Raw genomic sequence first — 22,531 nt, 5'->3', positions numbered from 1 at the left:
TAATTTCCTGCTGGATTTCTTTTTTTTCCTATGACACTCCTTCTCATTGTCATGTAACTTGTATCAACAAATTTTACATTTTCTGTAACTTAATATAAACTTTACATTGTTCTGAGATGCCCCCACAACACATGCACACCCATATTTTGCTGTAATTCTCCAGTGGACTTGTAGTTATTGGTATAACTGGTGAAATGTAGCCAGGCAAGATAGAGAGGGTAAAAAGTGCAATGGTTGACTTTCCATGGATGTTATCACTTTTTGCATTCTCTACCTTGCTTGGCTATATCTCGCCAATTATAAGAATCTTGAGTCCATTGTGTGACACCCCATTATAGTGGACAAGTGCTTCTAGGAAACCTTTTCCCAGATTGCCATCTTAAGAATGCATGGGAGTTCCTTTCAAGAGTTGAAAATATGTATCTTGGTGTAAGTAGTGCTAAAACCAAGAACAGTATTACTGACAACCTCAAAACTGAGATTTTGCATCATATCAGCAAGTTATTTGTTACCAAAAGGGATGCCAGAGTATATCATGGGTCGCAGCAGTAGATTTTACTTCTGTGTTCATCCTTGTTCCACTCCTACTTAGGACAAGAACAGAAGTGAAAAGTACAACACACTCCATCACCCAAGGTGCAGTCTAATCGAACAGACGGTTTGTGGACCTTTATTTGAGGACCTCTACCCCCCCCCACGCACACAACACACATCCTCACACACATATCAACACCCATTCATCTCTGACAGATCTCCTTAAAAGGAAGATATCCCTATGTGATCACATGACTTGCTGTATAAGCCAGGCTTCCAGACTATCTGTGTAAACTGTACCTCTAACCAGCTCTGCATTTGTCACATTGGCAGTTTTTGGCATCTGCTTCAGCAGCTGTTCTACTATTCTATTCTTCAGGTCCACCACATTGTTTTCCACTCATTAGTGCACAGCCATGTACTTTTTCACCAGGCAGTCAATTAGTGAGCAACTTCTTGGAGTGCTGTCATGTACGCAAGTTGGTGAAGTTTGTGTTGTGCCTGCACAGCATTTCAACTTAAGTCTCGGAGGGTGCACACAGGTTTGGCTGTATATATCCACGCATGTTATCCCTTAATGCTGTTTAAAATGTGTCAAATAGAGATGTACAATTGAAATAAAATTCCAAAACTGACATGCACAAGTTTGCTAAGGTCTGCAGTCATAAGGCCTTTATGCATTAACCATCTGTTGAGAGAATTATTAGTACCAGCAGTAGATATTTGTAACGAAAATGTTTACATTTTTGAGACACCAATAGGTCTTTGTATGAGTTGCTCATTTTTAATGAGGTATAATTAAGCATGCAGTATCGATTTGGGGTGTTTTGATATTTGAAGCTCAGTCACATTGCATATGAAATAGAACTCTCAGGAATCTGATGTCGGTGGAGGCTGAAGCTAGCTAATTTGCACCATACCAACATTTCTACACATACTGTTAGCCCACGGTGTAAAGGACAGTGAGTATGAAAAGTTACAAGGTAGAAGTAAAACTGCCCCGAATTAGCTGATTTAATTTTGAAAATACATTTATTTTTAACTAAATAGGTGATATTCTCATTCTAAGAACTTTTATATATATATATATATATATATATATATATATATATATATATGGATCTAGGACGTTTGCTCAAATGAGCAAACGTCCAAATCCATAATAACCGAACATACTTTAACAAAAGCGCTTTTATTGAAAAAGCACCTTCATTAAAGCGTGTTACAAAAAAAAAAAAAAAAAACACTATTTACATTTTAGCAGGGGGGCTTTGCCCCTCCTGCACCCCCCCAGCCCCCCACTTTACTATTCTCCCTCCAAGACCGCACTACAGTGGGGAAAAGGGAAATTTCCCTTACCAGTACCGTAGTTCAGCCTCGACAACAGGCATTCTTGCGCAAAAGTGCTTCTTCGGTGAAAAGCATTTTCGCTGGGTCCCACACAGGAAGTCCATCCAGTGTTCCATGGATAGATGTCACTTCAGTACAAAAGGTTGCTATCAGGGCTTACTTTAGCACTCAGTCTGTACTAAGGTGTGCTGGTTATGTTGATTGAAACCTTGCAGAGAAATGACATTCTTACATTCCAGAATGCAGACTACTGGATTCTGGTAATCCAGTTGAAGGACTTCCCGGAAGTACCACTTTGCTGACAAACTTGTGGTTACAGTCTCTGGAAGGTGCTAATAAATTGAAAGGGTTTTCTTTTTTATTCTGATTCAGGAGATTGCCTCCCAAGATGCAGTGCTGGTCACTCTTCAGTGCCAGTCATTCCTGACCTTGGAGTTTGCTCAAAAAGTCATAGCTCAGGCATCGTAGGTGAAGAAATCAGTACATGGTCCAGGTCTCAAAATGTACCCATTTTTCAGGGCTTGGTGGCTACTATGATCATCTTGGTACCATCTGCACATTTGAGAAAGTGTTGTAGTAGTAAATGAGGGGTTAGTAAAGAGTGCAATAGTCTGTCAGGGGTCAGTAACTGTAGAGTTGCCATTTACAAATCTCTTGGTGCCCGATCCCTGTCACTAAATCCTGTGGAAGTGAACAACCCCCATAAAATTGTGGGTGGGACAATCTTTTGATGTCAGATTCCTGTCACTAAATCCTGGAGAGGTGAACAGACCCACAAAATTGTGTGTGTGAGCCTTCATATCTATCACAAGTCATAACGGCCCCACCAACTAATGAGGAAGTTCCACATCAGTTAATTGGTACTTTGAGCATTCTTCCTGGCCCTGAAGATGTACATCATTCCCACACTGCAGTATTTTTTTAAGTTACATGAGTTGTTTCCTGGTCATGAGGCAATAACCAACAAGCTTAACAAAGCTGTGGCTTCCCCTCTTACCTTCACTCTGACTGCTTATTGGCTAGCCCCAAGAATGGAAATCGGCAGCCAAAGTGAAGATTTCTTCAGTACTGTCTTGCCATCATGAGAAGAAGCATCTCTTGGGCTTCACAGGAGTAGCAACTGACCAAGAGCTTTGTTTCAGGCAGATAAGTCCTCATTGAGAACCCCTTCACACAGAAATTGTTGCCCTGTACAGAAAGATGTTTATTTAATTTTCTGATTTAAAAGTGGCATTGTTCCATTAAGAAACATGGTATTTTTTTTTATCAATATTGGAACCTTCCTGTTGGGGACTGCTATCTTTAGCTACCTGTCTCATTTAGTTAATTTGGACTAAATATATGTTCTGCTTGTGTAAACTCTGTAAATTGCGATTAAAAGATTTATTTTGGGGCAGATAGATGTATTTTATAGTGTAGTGCTTTTGCTCACGTAGTGACAACCTACCTGACATTTTTATCTTTACTATGACTTTTTTTTTATCTTGGTAAAATGAGTGCTGACAATGAAATTGTGTGCTGCTTGTGCTTTTCTTTGTGAGGGGTCTGGGACAAGAACTGTGTGTTGGGTGTACTAGGTTGCAACTTGCCTTCTGACTGATATGCTGCTGCAATGCTTACCTCTTTTGTCTTCACTTCCTTGGCTAAAGCATGGATACTTATCCTGCTGGTTCCACTCCTGCTGTTCCTAGAAATAAAAAAGCCAAATAAGCAAAAACAACCATATTCTGGCAAAGAAAGGATCATTTTAGTATACGGGCTCAGTCCAAGCCTCGGCTGGTAGTGGGTGAACCTACAGTGGGCATTTGTTGCTCCTCAGACTACTCCTCTTCTCTGGTTTCCTCTGATGTAGTCCTTTCAGCCACAATGGGGGTCCGTCATGTCCTTTTTGGCTGTTCAGTGCCTGATTTGGGCATGGAAAAACCATCTTTAGGGCTGGTCGACACTCCAGGAGATAATTCCATGGGTAACAGAGAGAGACCATTAGATGGTCCTCCTTATGACTCTCCAACTCATAAGTTCTATTGCCTGGACCCCACTTATGTGTTTACCTCCTCTGACTTTAGATGAGTATTGGCTAACTCATTCTGAAGTTTGGGGAGACTTTCTACTTCCCCTTAGTATACTCTGAGTGAGACTCTAGGCCTTTATCTCCCCATCATAACTCCCCTTTTATTGACTCCCTTCACTGGGTGCACTGTTAGGATCCCCTAAACTGCACTACGGCTCCTCTGCTTTTCTCCTAAAAATATCTCCATCAGTAACCTGAGTCAAAATAGTTAAGTACTGAGTCAAAATAGTAAGTAAAACCCTGAGTTATCTGTTCTGTGGAAAATACTCCTCCTGCAACCTGGAAGCACTTGGATTGTACACACACTGTTCCCATAAAGACCAATTCCCACCTGTAAGTCTAAAGCTGAAAGAAGTGATATCTTGGTCCTGCATCTTAAGTCTGGTGCTTATGGTTGCTCTTCCTGATGAGAGGAAGAATTTCTGCCCTGCCAGCTTGAATTAGCTGCTATTTGCCCTGAGTTTTTCCTAACAAATTGGCCATCTTTTTTCCCTTCGTGCTTTTTGGGGCTTTTCCCTTTAGCTCCGTGATTGTCTAGTACATATGTAGCTTAGTTTAGTCTGCTGGTGCTAAAGTGCTGAGCTGTGGTGTGCTAAGCTTATTGGAGCCCTTGTTTAATCTGTGTTTGGACTTGTACCAAGTTGTATTTTACTTATAGTACCGCCTTAGTTAATTTCCTGCTTTTTGTTGAATTATTGGATGCAACTGTACCATTTTCTGCATTTCTCATTGGTTTTCTGAGGTCCTTTTGAGTTAAAAATGAATATTTTCATCCAGATAATTTTGTTCAACTGTAGGACGATTAAGCACTCTTACTTAATGTTTGTGATGTTCCAACAGTTAGGTGGTCATGAATATCTAATCACATTTTGGTCACTGTCAACATGGGCTCGCAATTTGATTTTTCTCCTTACTGACATTACTTGAGAGGCGATGCTTATTGAGTTTGGTGTTACACACCTCACAAGTCATTAAGCTTAACAGCTGAACTGCAACCAGGTAACAGTAGTCTCATTTTGCCAAGGTTATTGAAAAATCATTACCTGAAACAAGACCTCATTTGTGCAAAGCTCAGTAATATACTAGTTTGTCTAACACTTCATCATTTTGCACCTTCATTCACAACTAAATCTGGTTCCCCTGGCCCCATGCTTACTCCCGTAAGCACTTCCAAGGCTGTAGCCTCACATTAATGCAACAGGAATAGGGGACTTTGTAGGTTGGCACAAATGCTCCAGTCACTAGGCTATGCAAGGATAGGGACACACTCTGATGTCTTTTTCTGGCACCAGAATTCAGGATGTGACCAGATCCCTTAGATCACTTCATCTCAAGCCTGTTACATTGCAATTGCCTATGTTGGGATGAATGACCTTGGATGCTCTACTTTGGGAAAGATGAAGAGAGAAGTAGTTGAGCTGTGTATTTGTGTCCTCGAAAGGTAAGGCATGTGTCGTGAATGCAGCGTCTTACCTTCTGTTAGAATGATGCAACAATTTCAAACGAAACTAAATTACTTAACAATTTTCTTATTAACTGCTGTCATCCCAGGAGGGATCCTGCATGTGTCCGCATGGAAGAAGACAGCTGACAGGTCATTCTGCTTTGCCAGGTATGGCCTTCACCTCCCCCTTCAGGTCTTCCATATCTTGGTGAAGACTTTTTCTGCCCCATAGTGCCGTTTTTAGATGAAGTTCATTTAAGTCATTCAAGTTTAGCAAATTCTAATCTTGATTACATTAACTCATTACAGTCTAGTGACATGTTTCTGTAGTTACATCCTACTAATGCCATTTGATTTCTGACTAGTGGAGTTAAAATATATTGATTATTACAATGCAAATAAATATTATATAAATAGTGTTCATATTTTCTATATATCTCAACAGTCAAGTTACACAGACAAAACTGCCTAACCTTGTATGAAAGCTCATCTGTATGAATAAAATGCTGCTAAGATTGTGTTTTGCTTAAATGCTTGTTGAGATATTGTAAGTTGTTTATAAAGTATTACAGTTAATATTTGTTGTGTTTGTTGCAAGTTATAAAATCCACCTAGAATTTAGTGATTGTAACCACTATAAACAGTACTTTCTGCTGAATAGTTTACCATTAAGACCTTTGTATGTTCTACAGTTATGAACATTTGTTCGAACTGTGTGGCGCCAACTTCATTTTTTAAAAACTTAAGCCACACCCATTGGAAGTTGGAGTACAAACTCAAAAGAGCTCCACTGGAGAGAATGAGTTAATGGTGGCACTCTGTGTAATAAACTGTCTGATTTGGAGTTTTTCTTGACACTTGATGACATTCATTGTGTGTTACTGTTGAAATTTGGTTTCATTGTTCTGGTAACACTCCCTATATAACAGAGTACAACTCTTGTCATTCTTTCAGACTGTCTGAGGGCAGCAAGGTAATGTTTGTTATCCACTCAAATATTAACTTGCGCCAGGTACTTAGGACAACTACAGGATAAAATGACTCCTTCCTCTTCTGTCTTTTCTTCCCCTACCTGATGACTCCACCATTCAGGTAAGGGGAAGTACACATTTTAACAATTTTCCTAATTCCTGTTGTTTACTAGAGATACAGCTAGCCATCTTTCAAGAAATTTAGGCTTGCAGTGCTGCAACTTCCTTATAGCATTTTTCTCATTGTTTTTTCAACTCTGTAGCCCAAGGCATGCCCTCCTTAACTTGTACCCAGCCAAGAGAGTTCCTTTCCCTGTCACCGTCCCTCAAGCTTTCATTTCTCCTGCAGGCTGCCTAATCGTCCCAGATCACTCATGCCTTGGAGTCTCTGGGGGAACTTCCCTCCTATCCTTCCCAGCTTCATGGAACTCTGCTTGGCCGTAGGGCCTCAGAGAGGTTCTCATCTGGACTTCAGTCACACCAGTTTTCCCCTCTGCCTTAGACCTAGAGTTGTTAGAGGGGATGACCCTGAGGTTCCACATCCCGCTCCCCTGGCGGTGAGTCTCTGTCTCTCTCCACTGTGCAAGGGTCTGACAAACGCACGTCACCTTGAGCCTCCTGGCTGCTGCCTGAGGGATGGTGTTGTTCGCAAAGTGCCATCTCCCCCTGTGCCAGGAGAAGAACAGGAGGCTGACCTAACTCCCCCAAACAGTCCTGGGTCCGAGACACCATGGCAGCCCTATCTCTACTTCCCTTGGGACAGGATCACAGGTCTGGCTTCCAAGGGCAGCCGTTGGCCTGCCAGTGGCAGACACCTCCATCCGGCCCTGGGTCAGTGATGCCACAGAGGCCCTATTTCCCCTTCTCCAGGTCCAAGGAAATGGATTCCTATGGTGGTTCTCTCCCGTGAGCCGAGGCCGCATCCTCCGTCGTGGGATTTGACCCTCTGGGAATGAGTCTTATGCTTTGGTCCTCAATCCTCAGCCCCATCCTCACCCGGATGTGTTTTGGCTATCTGGACCAAGGTGCCAGAGAGCCGATGGCAGGGGGCGATCGGGTGTCCTCCAAACCACGTAGGAGGTCTCGCTGTTGGGGAGCGCCCAGACAGAGCTTCCCCTGGCCAGAAGGACCCTGTCTCCCCTCACCGAACAAAGTCCAACCGGCGATCTGGATCGAAGGGGAGAGAAGGAGGGGCATGGGGAGGGCCAAGATGAATGAGGACAAGTCCCTACTCCCCACGAGGGCATGGAGCCTGTCGCTCTGCCTGCAACAAAAGCTTGGCTCAAAGGCTGGCTTTCAGTAGATGGCTGCTGTTCTAGGTACAAAATCCTGACCCAGAATCTGGTCGTCTATGAATGATTTAGCACCCGCTTCCCTATGAACTTGCAGTGTGCTGCTGGAGGTAGGTGGCCCCCTTCTGTCCATGCTCCGACCCAGTGATGAGCAGTGCTCCTTGTCGACCTTGCAGCCGGCTATCGATGGCCAGCCAAAGATTTGCAGCACTGAAATATTATGTTTAGGCAGGATTCTGACTTAGAGGTGTTCGGTCATAATGCCACAGATGGTAGCTTCACACCATTGGCTCCTCAGACAAGCACACCCGATGTCTGAACCCTGCAGTTCCTCTCGTACTGTGCAGGATTACTATCGCAAAAACACATCAGTAGGGTAAAACTAACCTGTCTCATGACTGTCTAAACCCAGCTCATGGTCCTTATTAGTGAGTGAACAGTTTAATGCTTGGTGACTTCTGCTTCATAATGATGGGAAGATCTGACATCGAAGGACCAAAAAGTGACATCACTATAAATGTTTGGCTGCCACAAGCCAGTTATCCCTGTGGTAATTTTTCTGACACCTCCTGCTTAAAAGCCGAAATGATCATGAAGACCCCCTTTCACGGTCTGTAGTCATACAGAGAATCAAGATCAAGTGAACTTTTGCCCTTCTGCTCCATGGGGTGGTTTCTGTCCTCCCTGAGCTCGCCTTAGGACACCTGCATTGCTCTTTGACAGGTGTACAACCCCAGTCAACCTTCCCACCCAACACTGTCCCCTTCTGAGTTGTCTAATGATAGATCTTTCTGTTGGCAAGCTAATCATTTTGTTAGCTTCTTAATATAATTTGGATTATTTGGTTAGCCTACAGAGTTTTAACAAGCTGGTCTTGTATTGTAATTTGTCTCTAGCATTTTAGTTTTAGGTAGTACAGTCTCTGATTACACTGTGGTGTTAAGGGGGAAGGGGGACTTTGTTAAAGGAATGATTTTAATGCTTTTATTGCTCTTGAGAACCACCCGTTGTAACCACTCCCTTGCTCCAGATAACCTGATTATATATAAATAAGGAATGTTTTGATGCTTTTCATTATACTCAAGTTGGATTGCATGTTTCAGGAAAGGATATTCCATTTTTAACTCTGTGGACTACCTATTTCCTATTTTATTATTTTGTAGCATGTTATTTTACAGTTAGGTTTTTATTAATGAACTAGGTGCTTAACATAATTCAGGAACTGAACATCACACCCTCCACACTGCAAAGTTGTTTCTTGTTTTTTTTTTTAGGAATCTTAAATACATTATTATGAAGAGTAAGGCCAAATATGAACTGGAAGTGGGTAACTCCTTAGATAAATGATGATTTTTTTTTTTTCACTTATATTAAGAACACTCTAAGTAATCCCCACTATTGCACTGAACTTGGACTAAAATCCACTACCTCTTTTGTATTGAAGCCATAGCAAATATCTTGGCTGGTAGTTGAGCACAAAGCTGCACCTCCCTCACATCCCAGTGTCCCCTTCATTAAACCTTTCAGCACTGCTCTTCCCATTATCAACATGGATCGGATCTCAAAAGTTATTACCAAAAATTAAAATAGCAGCTCTGTGATCCTACAAGCTACTGCTAAAGGTAGCCTGCTCCCACAACTACCATGGCAACTCACTTTACTCCAACAAAGTTGCCAATTTATGGAATACTCTTCCACAGCCCATCACACAAAATCCTCACCACCATGAGTTCAAACAACTCCTAAAGAACTACCTAGCCAAACACTGGATTTGTTCCCGCTATTCACCTGGCTAATTCTTCCTACCTCCTTATACCTTACCTTATCCTCTACTGTAACCTCCTACTATACTCCCTCCATCTCTCTGCAATCTCATACTGTACATACATCTGGAATAGTAAATAACTCTGTCATTATTTCACTGACTATACATGTACATACTGTCTCTGAATTTATATTGTGTGCACTGACTTTGTCATTTTGTATTTCTGTACAAGTTTAACAATGGCTTTGCCTTTCACTTGAGTATACTGTTTACACAATTGTTTGTATTATGTACCAACTACTGTATAATTATGAAAGTATTATTATTGCTGTTTTGTTACTGCTTGTGGAGCTTTCACCCCGGGCCTCCGCTGAAAACGTGCTTCTGGCCCAGTCGGACACTATCCGGTTAACAAATGTAATAAATAAAATAAAATTTTCTTGGGTGGCGAAAGCCAGGGTACATTTTTTGGCTAGACTTTTATATAGGCCCTAGGGCCAATAGCCTAGTACCTACCTATGAAATAAATGATCCTAGATATTATGCCAGGCTGCCTATTTCGTGATATCGATGTACTCTCCCTTAAGCTTTTTAATCTGAGCCTGTCCACATTATATGAACCCAAGCTTTAGAGAACAGCGGTAGTGTTGCATCTACATAGAACAGTGTTGTCACTGACCTTGGAAATTATTGTCCCAATAGCCTAACTAGTATATGTAAAATCAGAGTGGATCTTAATCTTATTATCAGAAAAGTTGATTTGAAAATTGCATATGTTGGGCAGTATGGTTTTGTGAAGGTAGGTGTTGCTTGCTTTGGTTAACTGTTGAGGGTGTAACTGATGCCATTGAAGGGCTCATTCTAACTGCCTCTTAACTTTGTTAGAGTCCAGCATGGTTCATCATGCCTGGCACTGCTGATAAACTTAGCTTAAATATTAACCCTTATATTACCAGATGGGTTCCTAATTCGCGCTCTGATTATAATTGTAGGGTAGGAGCTACTGCTGCCTTCCCAAGAACTAAATTAGTGAGTAGTAAAGTCCATCAGGGCTCTATGATGTGTCCCCTTCTGTTTATCTACTTCTCAGATGTGGTGTCAGATGTCCAAGAAGTCTGGTTGGCCAAGTCTGCTGATGACTGTAAAGTGTGTACTGTTGTTGATTGCCTCACAGACTGTTGTATTCTCCAAGAATGGCTGGAAGGAATCAGCACCTGGTATTTTGAGAAGCTCTGTCATTTGTCCCCATCCTCAGTTATAGTCACGACCTTTGGGTAGTGACTGAAAAGATAAGATTACATACACAAGTAGCAGAAAAGAGGGCTCTTTACCTGATAACTGGGCTCAATCCCCATGATAGTGGCCTTTGGAAAGAAAATCCAAGTGCAACCATTGCTCCTTTGTTTGGAGAGATGTCATTTGATGGTATGAGTGCCTTCTGAGGACATCACCCTGGGCATCTCCCATGAGAACTGACCCAGACATACTGGGTGGAGGTTCTGAGGCATACTCGGGACAAGTTGCAATAATTATATCTTTCAACTTGCCTTGTTTGTCTGCAATGCCTACATTATGAGTTTCATCTAGGGAAATCTGGTCTGTACTGCTGTGTTGGTGCCATCAAAACTCTCTCCAGGGCAAGCATTTTAAAAATGGATTTATAAATTAATTCTTCTGCATACCATTTCACTTCATGAATGAAAGCTTTGGGTGGTTTTATAAAAAGAATGTGTTTTATTTATCTGGATAACTAGCTTATCACAACATATTCCATTGTGCTTGTAGTCAAGCTTATATTTCATTACATTTTCTGTACCCTGAGAATAACAAATCCTGCCTTAATCTAGTTTTTCTCCAAATAAGAATGCCCAATTCAAAAGTATTATTGGAAATTTTATAAACCATGAACTTCCTAATCAGTTGAATGGAGTCTGTCCCTCAAGAAACTTTATGGTCTCTGAGTCAGAGGTCATGTGAGCTGCAACCCTAATGGCTTGTGAGTTGCAGCAAGCATAGCTACTGCTGGTGCACTTGAACTTGTGGGCTGCCTAGTAAACCTTCAGGGTTGAGAGCATTCTAATTTTTGGGAAGCCTAGAGGATTAGAGATAATCCAGCTGGATTCACAAAAGACTAAGTAGCCTTAGTTATGCAACCATTTCCAGAAGAAGGCTGCCTACATCTTGATAGCACCTACAACCTCTATAAGATGATCATCTATACTGTCCAGTCATCCATGAAATATTGTAACAGCTGTCCGGTCATCCATGGAGTATTGTAACAGCTGATTTCTAAAATGACATTTTCTCGTAGGTCTAACCCACTGCAACAGGAGCTGCATGCCTTTTTGCTCGTGACCGCAATTAAAAATGTTATTGCTAGAATGCTATCTGAGAAAAGTAGTAATGAGTTTGACAGAAATCTGACCTCTGGAGGGGGAAGAGGGCAATATTGCTATCTGGTTTCAGACTTATTCAGCAGGCTGCTATTGTCTAATAAGTGTAGCTTAGTTAGGCAGTAGTTGTATACAAATTTATCTGTCAGTAGTGAGTAAAAATATTAATGTGGCTAGGTATAATGCAATTTAGAGGGCAGACACATGGCTGCGGTGTTGCAGTGGTTAGCATTGTCGCCTCACAGCAACAGATTCTCTGGTTCGATTCTCAGCTGGGGTGCCTTCTGTGCAGAGTCTGCATGTCCTCCCTGCCATCACATGGTTTCATCCAGGTGCGTCAGTTTCCTCCCACATTCCAAAGACATGCAGTAGGTGGATTGGACATGCTCTAAATTGGCTGTAGGTGAGAGGGTGTGTGCGAGTGAGTGGTATGAATGAACTACCGAGGCAGGGCTAGCCACCCGGCGGTGTAAACTTTGGCTCGAGATGATTGTCAATGCTGAAGTGACATCCCAACCCCATGTGCAAAATGGGAAAAGGGGTTGAGGATGGATGGACATACTGAAGCTGTGCCTTTCTTGGAGATGTTGAATGACATTGGAAAGAGGATGTGTGGGTACAAATAATATTTGTGCAAAAAAGCCTTTTTAATGCAAAAATTGGTTCATTAGGATTTGGTAATGACAAAGGAAGGTTCAGTGCTTCCCAGTCTCCTCAAAACTCTAAATACCAGCAATGAAGCACATCCTGTAATCTGGGCCGAGGTTATTTGCCGCTTGCCCTTCCCAAAACCGTAATAAGCATCAGCAATAAATTACATCCTGCAAATCCTGTGATTTGGATTATATCTTCGTGCAAAAAAAAAAAAAAGCCAAATGATGCAGAAGGGTACGTACTTTGTCTTATCTGGCTTCAGCGCATTAATATACTCATTCCTAAGGTGTTCTTGAGGGAAATGCTCATTTATTTCTTAAAGGCAGTGCAAGTTCTTTACTCTCAGTAACCCAGCTGGGAATGCCACTTGAAAAGTATGCAAGTCTTTTGAACTGTGGCCTCCACCACCGAGAGACACACCATCAGACTTCTTTGTCAGGTTATTGGAGGTGAAGGTAAAATTAAGACCCCAAAACACCCAGTAATCTAAGGAGACCAAAGGTGATGGCAACCACTAATATGTACTAAGATGGAAATGCTGAAGTAAGGTACCTGTGGCAGTGTGATCAGCTTCACAGTCTCTCTTCCTAGTTTGATAGACCATGGAAAAATAGATCCCATAACCACAGCAGCCCCACTAGATAACATACAAACATGTAAAGTCATAGTTGTAGAGATTGTGAATTAAAAAAAAGGAAGACAGAACCGCATGTTATCCTTGCACAAATCAAAAAACATCTGCCTGTGACAAGAAATCCGTAGCCATAGACTGAATGTCAAATGTTTCTCAAAATACAAGTGCTATGCAATGTAATAAGAAGATTTTGCAAAGCAAATGCATTTTGTTAATAATCTCACCCTTCCTGCTGTTTGTGTAGGTGAGGAACCTCCTCAAATTGTTCCTTTCATTGTAAACACTGGCCAAGCTGAAACTGCTTTGTCCCAATTGTGGCCCCAAGTAGACATGGCGCTGCTGGTATGTTTTATGCACAGTAGATTCACCATTGACTAGAATGTTTTGGCAGTTAACAGGTTACAGTGTACAAGTAAAACCAGGATCCAATACAGGATAAAATCCACAAAAAACAGAACCAAAAAGTGACTTCCACAAACTCTTATCAGATTTTATTTAGCGCTTTTGTCAGCATATATCAGTTGACTTCTTCAGAATAATTAACTACTGCAGGTGTCAGGTGCACCACTGAAACAGATTATGCAACTGGTCTCATGGTATTTGCATGTCTACACAGATACCCAGCAGCTTTAGCTACAGTGAAGACTAGCATGAGACCAGTTGCATAATCTGTTTCAGTGGTGCACCTGACACCTGCAGTAGTTTTAATTATTCTGAAGAAGTCGACTGATATATGCTGACAAAAGCGCTAAATAAAATCTAATCAAGTTTGCGGAAGTCACCTTTTGGTTCTGTTTTTTTTTGTGGAGGTTACAGTGTATGCCTTTTGGGCTTTTGAGTGTGACTTGGCTCAGGTTTAGTCTTTTATATTTTCTTATGGACTCTTCCCACTACCATTTTAAGGTGACTGTATGGGATTTAGTGTTCTCAGTGGGAGTTTAGTGCACTCTTTGTTTGGTTTTGTTGGTTTTTAGTGTTTCTTGAGGTACAGGTGGGGCTTCTGCAGGTTTATTCTACAAAACCTCTGTATTTGTAAGGGTAGGTGTTTGTATATGTCAGAGTAGTGCTGCTGCTGAAAACATATCCTCATTCTTTTTATTCGGGGCATGCTTGCCCCTTTCATAGATATTTAAGGTCTCATTCTATTAGTATGAAACCGTCATCTATCAAGTGTTTGAAATCTTTGAAATTTAGCTGGGATAGTACCTCCATGCCTTTTGTAAATAAGATCCATCGCATCTAAAGAAAATAAAAAAATGTGTACTGCTAGTCAGAACTTGGCTTCATTTCTGTCAAAGGGCAACTATGTTGATAAATTCTGTAGGTTTTCTTGAATTCTGTCTTTAGAATAATTGTGTGTGTTCACACTAGCTGAAAAATTAAAAAGTTAGTAAAAGGAATTAAAGATGCAGATATAGCAGTGTGTGGTTATTTGATTTGTAGATATGACTGGGGTAACTGAAGTTTAATTTGTTTGAGAGATACTTAAGACTAAATGATGTACAATAATCTGTGAGGTGGGGAAAATCAGATTTCTTCACACAGATCATCTGTTGGTCATCTGTTCTAATAGACCTTTTTCCCAGGCTACACAATGAAGAGCATAGTTCACTTTCTTAACCAGAACCATTCAACCATTACTAATTAAAAATATTTAAATAAGAGCAAAAGAAGAGCAAAAAGAAAATGTTAAGTGTACAAAAAAAAAATACCCCACAACATTCCTGTTTTACAGCTTTCTCAAAGAAACCTAGGTAGTATGTTTTTAGTGCAGATTGAGGTCAGAATGAAGAAGAGGGTGCTGCAAAGATATTGAGTATCTGATTTCCTTGTGCTTTTAGAAATAAAAAATGCATGACTAGAGGTTGCATGGTTGACCTTGCACAAACCATACTAGCTTCTAATCACTGCCAAACCATACTCCATTCTAGAGTGTCAGATCAGTGTTCCTCAGGTTACATCGCTCACTGAGTTTTTGCTGTATATGCAAATAATAACAGCAATACATACTACTAAAAATAAGGACTTTGGAATCATTTTGTCTGATCTGCCTTCTCGTATCCAGGTAAGACTCATTTTACTTTAAACTCCATATGTTGATCTACATATTCAAGATTAGCTGAAGTTCTGCTCACACTAATTATCAAGACATATTGAATATGGTGCATTTTTGCCTGTACTGAGTGATTAATATAAATTTGAGCATGTGCAAAGATTTAAAAGGATATTTGCTAAATGGGGACATTATAAATACATATATAAATATATATTTGCAAATGGGAAATATTAAATCTTAGTTTCTGTGAGTTGTAGATTAATGAGATAATCTTACCAAGGCCTGCAAAGCTGTTCATAAAAAAGTCAGCAATGTGAATTTTAACTTGCCAGTTTGTCACTCGGATTGCATACTAGGAGCAACTCTAATGTTTCAACAACACATTAAGATATAGTGCATCATATATTAGAGGACAGGTATCTGAACAAATTACTAGTATCTCTTATTCTCCAACAGTATACATTTTAAAAGTACCTTAGTTTCTTTGGGGATAGGAAATTTAAATTTCCTTGTAGCTGATTATTTTCTGATTAATGACCATCTTGGTCCATGAGTTTCTTTATACATGAAATGATATTTCATAGGAAGATGGTTTAAGCAGAGAAGTACGGTTAAAATGCATTAGTCCCCTTATTTTTGTTGATGGGCCCCCCCTACCTCCAGATGTTTCTTACTTAGATCAGTGTGCTGAAGAAAATCTGTAAGTTTTGCCTAAAATGTTTACTTTGTTTGCGGAAAGGTCATGTGTTGTAATTCTACCCTCTTTATAAATGCACCATAAAATAGGCTGTGTCATACAGAACTGTACTTTGCATACATAAATGCTGAGGACAATGGTAAGATATGACACAGGGATCAGTAAAGTTATTTCCACTTAGAACACTAAGTGTTGGCCCATTGTCCACTGTCAGAAGTAAAGAAGCCTTCCTCCTTGCTTATTGCTGACCACAGCATTGTTTCTGTAGAGAGAATTATTGCCACAAGGCACATAATGGCTTTGCTTGCCATCTTCTCTCTCTAGCATGTATTGCATACATGCCATCAGTAGAGCGAACATAAGGAAGCTGTGTATGTTGACATGCAGTCTTATTCAGTTTTCATCTGCCTCTGTGTCCTCCCTTTCCAGTGTCTTCTACTGTAACTTAGTGTGGCAGTGAGTTCCTTGGATTCAAGATGATCAGTGAAACAGTTTCTTCACACCTTCGTTATGAACCTTCTTAACTCTGTTCATTACCTCCTCTTGGAAGTTTTTTCTGTGATTGATTTTGCTGAGAGGGTGACCTTGTGGAGATTAAATTCTCAGGGATGGTTCTTCTGTATGGTTCTTCTGTATGGAGATGTAAAAACAGTGCAGTGGTGCATTATATCGAGCTTGGTACAAGAATTGCTGTCACTGGTTTTATCGATGCAGGTTTTTTGAGAGACGCAGTCCATCAAGCTGTATGTTAACAGTTCATTGTGTTATCAGAATGTATTGATATGAATTAATGGGCAGTTTATTTTGTTCACTGCTTTTCTGTTTGAAATGAGACACAAATGTTCACATACTACACAGGTGTATTCTATATAGTTGGATTTTATGTATATAATATGAACAGTCTATTTTTTTTAGTTTCTCCAAGTCTTTTGGGTTGCTAATACCATGACTGGAATGGACCCCATTCCTAAGTCAAAGTATGATTAAAGTTCTAGAAATTAGTATTGTTTCAGTGTTCGATGTCAGCCAGAAGTGCTTTTCACAGCACCCACAATGTGCCCTGCAATTCATACGGGGTTACATGTATTGGTAACATATCTAAATACAATTGTAGATTCTTTTTTTTTATAAGACCCATTGTTCCCACTACTATTGGAACTGTCTGGGTATCTTTCTTCCACATTGCTCTCATTTCTGCCTGCAAATCCTGATATTTTATTACTTTGTCTCCCTGTATGCAAGACACTGTAGCGTACATTGTGGCAATTTCAATGTTCAATGCTACTTTTGTCTTTTCATGGACCACTATATCAGTTTTCTAACATCTGAAGTTTGAACTGTTTGTAAGGGGCCATCCCATGTGATATTTTATAGACTTCATCATTTTCTATGATGTTGTGTGTGGCTCATGTTTCCAGTGTTTTTCAGCCACTTCAACACCAGAATGTTTGCACAATCCCCAGTGCAACAGTCTCGCCACGTTATTATGCCTTTCAATATACAGTCCTTTTACCATTAGTATTTCACAACAAGCATAGAGGTGTGCAATTATTTCCAATTCTGTGTTACAAAACCTACATTTGTCTGTTTCTCCCACATGTTCAATGGACTTTGTAAACCAACGTATACGTAGCCCACTGTCTTGGGCCCCAATATTAACCTTTCATCTGTTGGTTTGAATTCACCTCTCCTTAACCATTCCTGCATTCGATCCTGATCAACATGAGGTTCTTCCAGAAATCTTCTGTACTTGCAGCTATAGTTATGTATTTTCCACATTTCTTGTCTTCTCTTTTGGTCCTTCGCCTTTATATTCTTTCTTTTGTTTTTTGGCACATTCAGTTGCTGCCCGATTTTTTTTATCTACTTCTGGTTTGATATCCATTTCTGCTTGATTCAGATTATGCTTCTGCTAGATTAAGCAGATAAGTCATCTTAGATTTGTTTCAAAACTTTTACTATGTTTGGGTCTTGAGGTCAGCAGGTGTGTGCAGTCCCATAATTGCAAATCTATACATGTAATCAATTTCAAGGAGACCCATCCCTCCTTCAGAATGAGGACTATATAATCTTGGTATGCACGGATATTTATAAATCATTTGGTGAGCATGAAACATCCTTGTTTTCCTGTCTAATCTGTCCAGCACCTTTTGAGGCCAGTCAGTCACTCCAAAACTGTAAGTTAGGACCTGAAGAGCAATTTGGTTTATAGCTTGAATTTTGTTCCTAGATGTCAACGCTGTTTTCAGGATTAATTTAAGTCTTCTAAAGTATTCCTTACTAAGTTTTATTCACATTTGTTCATGTTTTATTGTTGATCCTTCATCAATTCCCAAATGTTTATACACTCCCTCTTGCTTATGTTCTTTTATGTCACATTCTTGTCCCAAACTGATGTTTTCTTGGTGCTGCAGCTTTCCTGCTTTAAATGTTGCTTTTGCACATTTATCAAGACCAAATGACATTCTTACCATCTGAAAAAGTTTTGACAAGTTGCAGTTGTGCTTTCAGTTCCTCATCTGATGAAATATACAGTTTTAAATCATCGACAAAGAGAAGATAAGTCTTTACTCTCTGTTGTTTTCTAGGAGCCAAATTATAGCCATGGCCTAAGCTGTTAAGTAGACAGCTTAATGGGTTAAGGGCAAAGCAGAATAGCGGCGGTAACAGAATCACCCTGGAATATCCCCCTCTGAATTTTTATCCCTGGGATAATAATTTGTCCTTTATCATGGCTTAATTGCAAAGTGATCTGCCACTGTTTCGTGGTCACTGTAATGTAGTCGATTAGTGTAGGGTCTATCTTATACTTTTTAAGCACTCTTTTATCCATGAATGTGAGGTAGTATCAAATGCTTTTTTGTAGTCAGTCCATGCCATACTTAGATTGTTCCCCTTTTTACAGTTCCCCAGTATGACTTTAACAACAAATGATCCTTTGCTCCGTATGACTTTTTTTTATTGCCCTTTTGTTCTATTGCCATAATTGAGTTTTCTTCTAAATGACTATAAACTCTGTTGGCATCAATACCAGTGTAAAGTTTATATGTCATTGGAAGGCAAGTTATTGTCCTGTAATTTTTTTAGGGTAGCTTGCAGGTTCACTCTTAAGTAGGAGCATTGTTTTTCCTGTTAGGTTGGTGTCTGCTCTGGGTGCGCATATAAATATTTTTTATTTATTTTTATTTTAAGTTTGTTGACTGGGCTGGTCTAACTGGATATATGTCCATTTTCAGTAGAGGCCCGGGGAGAAAAGCTCCAACATAGGAAATAGTATCATAGCATACAGTATATGCAATAGACAGATGTTACATTACATTCTTTTAGAGTAGACAATGCAAAAATTGTGTAAGAGCTACCTGGAAAAAAACATTGGATAGCATATAATAAAATGATAAAGAATACCAAGAATTGTTATCTTAAATTAGGGGCGTGGTTACAGGCATACAATCTTATACTTACATACAGTACATATTCAGTAGAGGCCTGGGGAGAAAAGCTCCAATATAGGCAATAGTATCTTAGAATACATTATATATAATACAAGGAAGTTACATTACATTGTTTTATATTGGACAATAGGCGGTGAATTCTTTTAGAGAAGTAAGTCATGAAACAGCGCAGAGAGGAAGTCTCTTTAATGTTAGGAAGTAAGTGTTCTAGTTGCAATTGATAGGCATAATAAAACAGAGCAGAGAGGTAAAGGGAGTGGGAGATGGGGAAATAGACTTTTAATCAGGGTTAGAGCAGGGACATAGCCAGTGTGTTTTGAGATATTCTTTAAGATGTTTTTTTGAAGAGTAGTGTGGAAGAAAGTGATTATTCTTTAGGAAGCTGGTTCCAGGTTTTTCCCACTGTGTTGGAGAATAGTGAGTTCCCAGCCTTGTTGTTGTTAGATTTAGTAGTAGAGACTAGAATTATTAGCAGAGCGTAGTGTTGCCAGATTATTATATGGGGTAACCCTACTAGTGAGGATTAGGAGTCTTGTTAGGGAGGTAGAGAATCTTTTGGGTAATAGTTGTTGATAAAGTAGTTGATTCTGTAGTTCTAACCATCCTAGCTTTTTAAGGTTGTGACAGTGATGGGTTCTAAAAGGGGAGCCAGTGGCAAATCTGGCAATGTTATTATAGCTGGTTGCAAGTTTGCTAAGGTTGTTTTTAGATAGGTTAGTATAAATGGCAGAGGCATAAAACAAGGTAGAGATAAGGTGGGTTAGGGCAATGGTAGTTCTGGCTAGTGGTGTGAGGAAGGGTTTTATTCTATAAAGGGATCCTAGTTTTCTGTTGACTGATTTTATAGTAGTATTAATATGATCATAGCTAAGGCTGTGGTCTGTTGTAATACCCAAGAGTCTGGTTGTAGTGTCTGGGGATATGGTAGTTCCATTGTTAGAAGTTACTGTGAAGTGACATTGTAGAGACCTTTGGTTAGGAGTAAAGAGCAATAATTTAGTTTTTTTGGGGGGGTTAAGGAGGAGGCAATGACTCGTGAACCAATTTTCAACAGTATGAAATACAGTTTGGGTGAGGGTCTGGAGTGGGGTCTGGAGTGAGGAAACAGAGTTGGCAGAGCATATTAAAGTTGAATCATCTGCATATTGTATACAGGTGACTTGTGGAATTTTAAAGTTAAGATCATTAATAAAGATTGAAAAGAGAAGAGGGCCTAATATGGAGCCTTGGGGCACTCCAATGTTGACAGGGAGGGGTGTGGATAAATTATTATCCCAGAGAACAGCTTGATGTCTAAGTATGATTTAAACCAAAGTATTGCATGCAGGTCAAGAGATAGGGATTTTAGTATATCAATAAGTAAGTGATTAACCATGTCGAAGGCTTTTGACAGGTCAATAAATAGTGCAGATGAAGGAGAGTTATTATTATGATGTTTGTTAATACAGTCAGAAAAGGATAGTAAGGCAGTGGTTGTACTATGGTGAGGTCTAAAGCAGTGCAGACAGCAAGTAAGTTATTAGAGAGAAGGTGGGTGAGTAGCTGTCGGTGGATACATTTTTCCAATATTTTTGCTATTGGAGAGAGTAAGGCTATTGGTCAGAAGTTAGAAATCTCTGTAAAGGAACCACCCTTGTGCAGAGGGATGATGTGTGAAACTTTTCAGATGGTGGGGGGATTGTTCCTTCAGTAATTGTTCTATTTATAAGGATGGATATAGGATAGGCAATGGCTATAAATATAAATAATTCTTACTCTTGTCTAAATCTTCATGCAAAGATGTTAATACTTTTAACCAAAAGTTATGTACTACATCTGGGCCTGGAGTTTTCCAGTTGGAGGTTTTTCTTAACTTTGTTTCCATCTCTCTGGCTGTTACTTCATCCCATTTCATATCCTGTACCTTTAAACTTCTTATTCTTTATTTTACTTCTATCCATTTAGCATCTTTATTGTGTTTCACATAATCTTCATAAATACTTCTCCAAAATGTATATCTATTCTTTTTTTTATTTTTTGGTGGACTTTCAATTCCTTTTACCAAGTTTCCCCATTCTGTCAAACTTTTTTGGGTCATCAATAACTTGCTTATTTTGTACTTTTCCTTTATATTTATCTGTGTATCTTCTAGGTTTTTCCACCTGTGCTGAGATTTTTAGTTTATTTGCGATAGTGCATGATGCATTCTGAACTGCTGTAATACTGTGCATTGCTTTTATCATGCCTATCTTTCTAAGTATTTTTGTTGGTCTGTTCCCCCTTCTGTACTCTTCTAACACTGACACTTTTTGTCTTAATCTCTTTATGGTTTTCTCTATTTGATACTTCCATGATGGTATTTGATCCCCTTCCTTTCCCTCGCTACCCTGTGTTCTTGTGGTAGAACTTTATCAGTTATGAATTTAGCTGCACAGTAATGTATCCTGTTTACTTCTGTTATATCACATGGATCTCTGTGGACAGTCCCAATTACTGTGTTCATTTGTTTTATCAAACTTCTGACTTTTTGGGTTTTATTGACCACCTGCAGTCTTTCTATCTCTATTAAATCAAGCAGCTCTTCTCTTAGCTCATTTTCTTCTAAACTGAGGGCACATTTTTTGTTTTCCATTTTCTACAGGCATTCTATAGAAAGTTCTATAACATCTTCTTTGTAGCACATTCTGTTTTCATCCTGTGCCATCCGTTGCTCTGTTATATGGGAACTCCCCGCCCTGTCACTCCTCAACATTGACTGCATCAGAATATCCATAGTTTCCTGTTACTTCCCTTGCTGTCCAGCTTCAAGTGAACATTTATACTGGTTTCCTGTGGAAGGCTGCAAAATATCTTCATATGGCACCTGGCCAATTGCTTCCCATTCCGCTGGCTTCTCCTTAATTTGGATGTTGTTTCTTCTATCCTGTTGTGCTTTCTGAATTAGATTTTGTACACTATTTCTCTTTACCGCATAGCTTTCACCATTGTCAGTCAGTTATTTGTTGTACTGTAACTGTTGTCTTGGATGCAAGGACTGTTATTGAGTACATCTGGAAGATGCTGTCAAGATCTACTATCAGAAATCCTCACTGGTTGGTATTGCAGTTTAATTATGCCTCTTTCCAGTCAGATGTTGGTGATTTCCTTTTGAAAAGTTCCTATATTTGTGGACCGATCTGCACCAGAGATGACATGTATGATGTAGAATTTCGGCTACTGCACTATCCCTGGTGCTTGCC

At 39.8% G+C, this 22,531-nt stretch overlaps 1 protein-coding gene across 1 annotated transcript in view; it reads left to right on the top strand.

Annotated features, from left to right (window-relative positions):
• Positions 1-22,531, top strand: part of SLC19A2 (solute carrier family 19 member 2) — a 132,607-nt gene that overhangs the window by 39,556 nt on the left and 70,520 nt on the right. The window lies entirely within an intron of this gene.

This window comes from Protopterus annectens, chromosome 5.part0, assembly GCF_019279795.1.
Source record: "Protopterus annectens isolate FY-2018-M chromosome 5.part0, PAN1.0, whole genome shotgun sequence".
In the NCBI taxonomy this organism is placed as follows: Eukaryota; Metazoa; Chordata; order Ceratodontiformes; family Protopteridae; genus Protopterus; species Protopterus annectens.
This window is presented reverse-complemented; position numbering and strand designations above follow the sequence as displayed.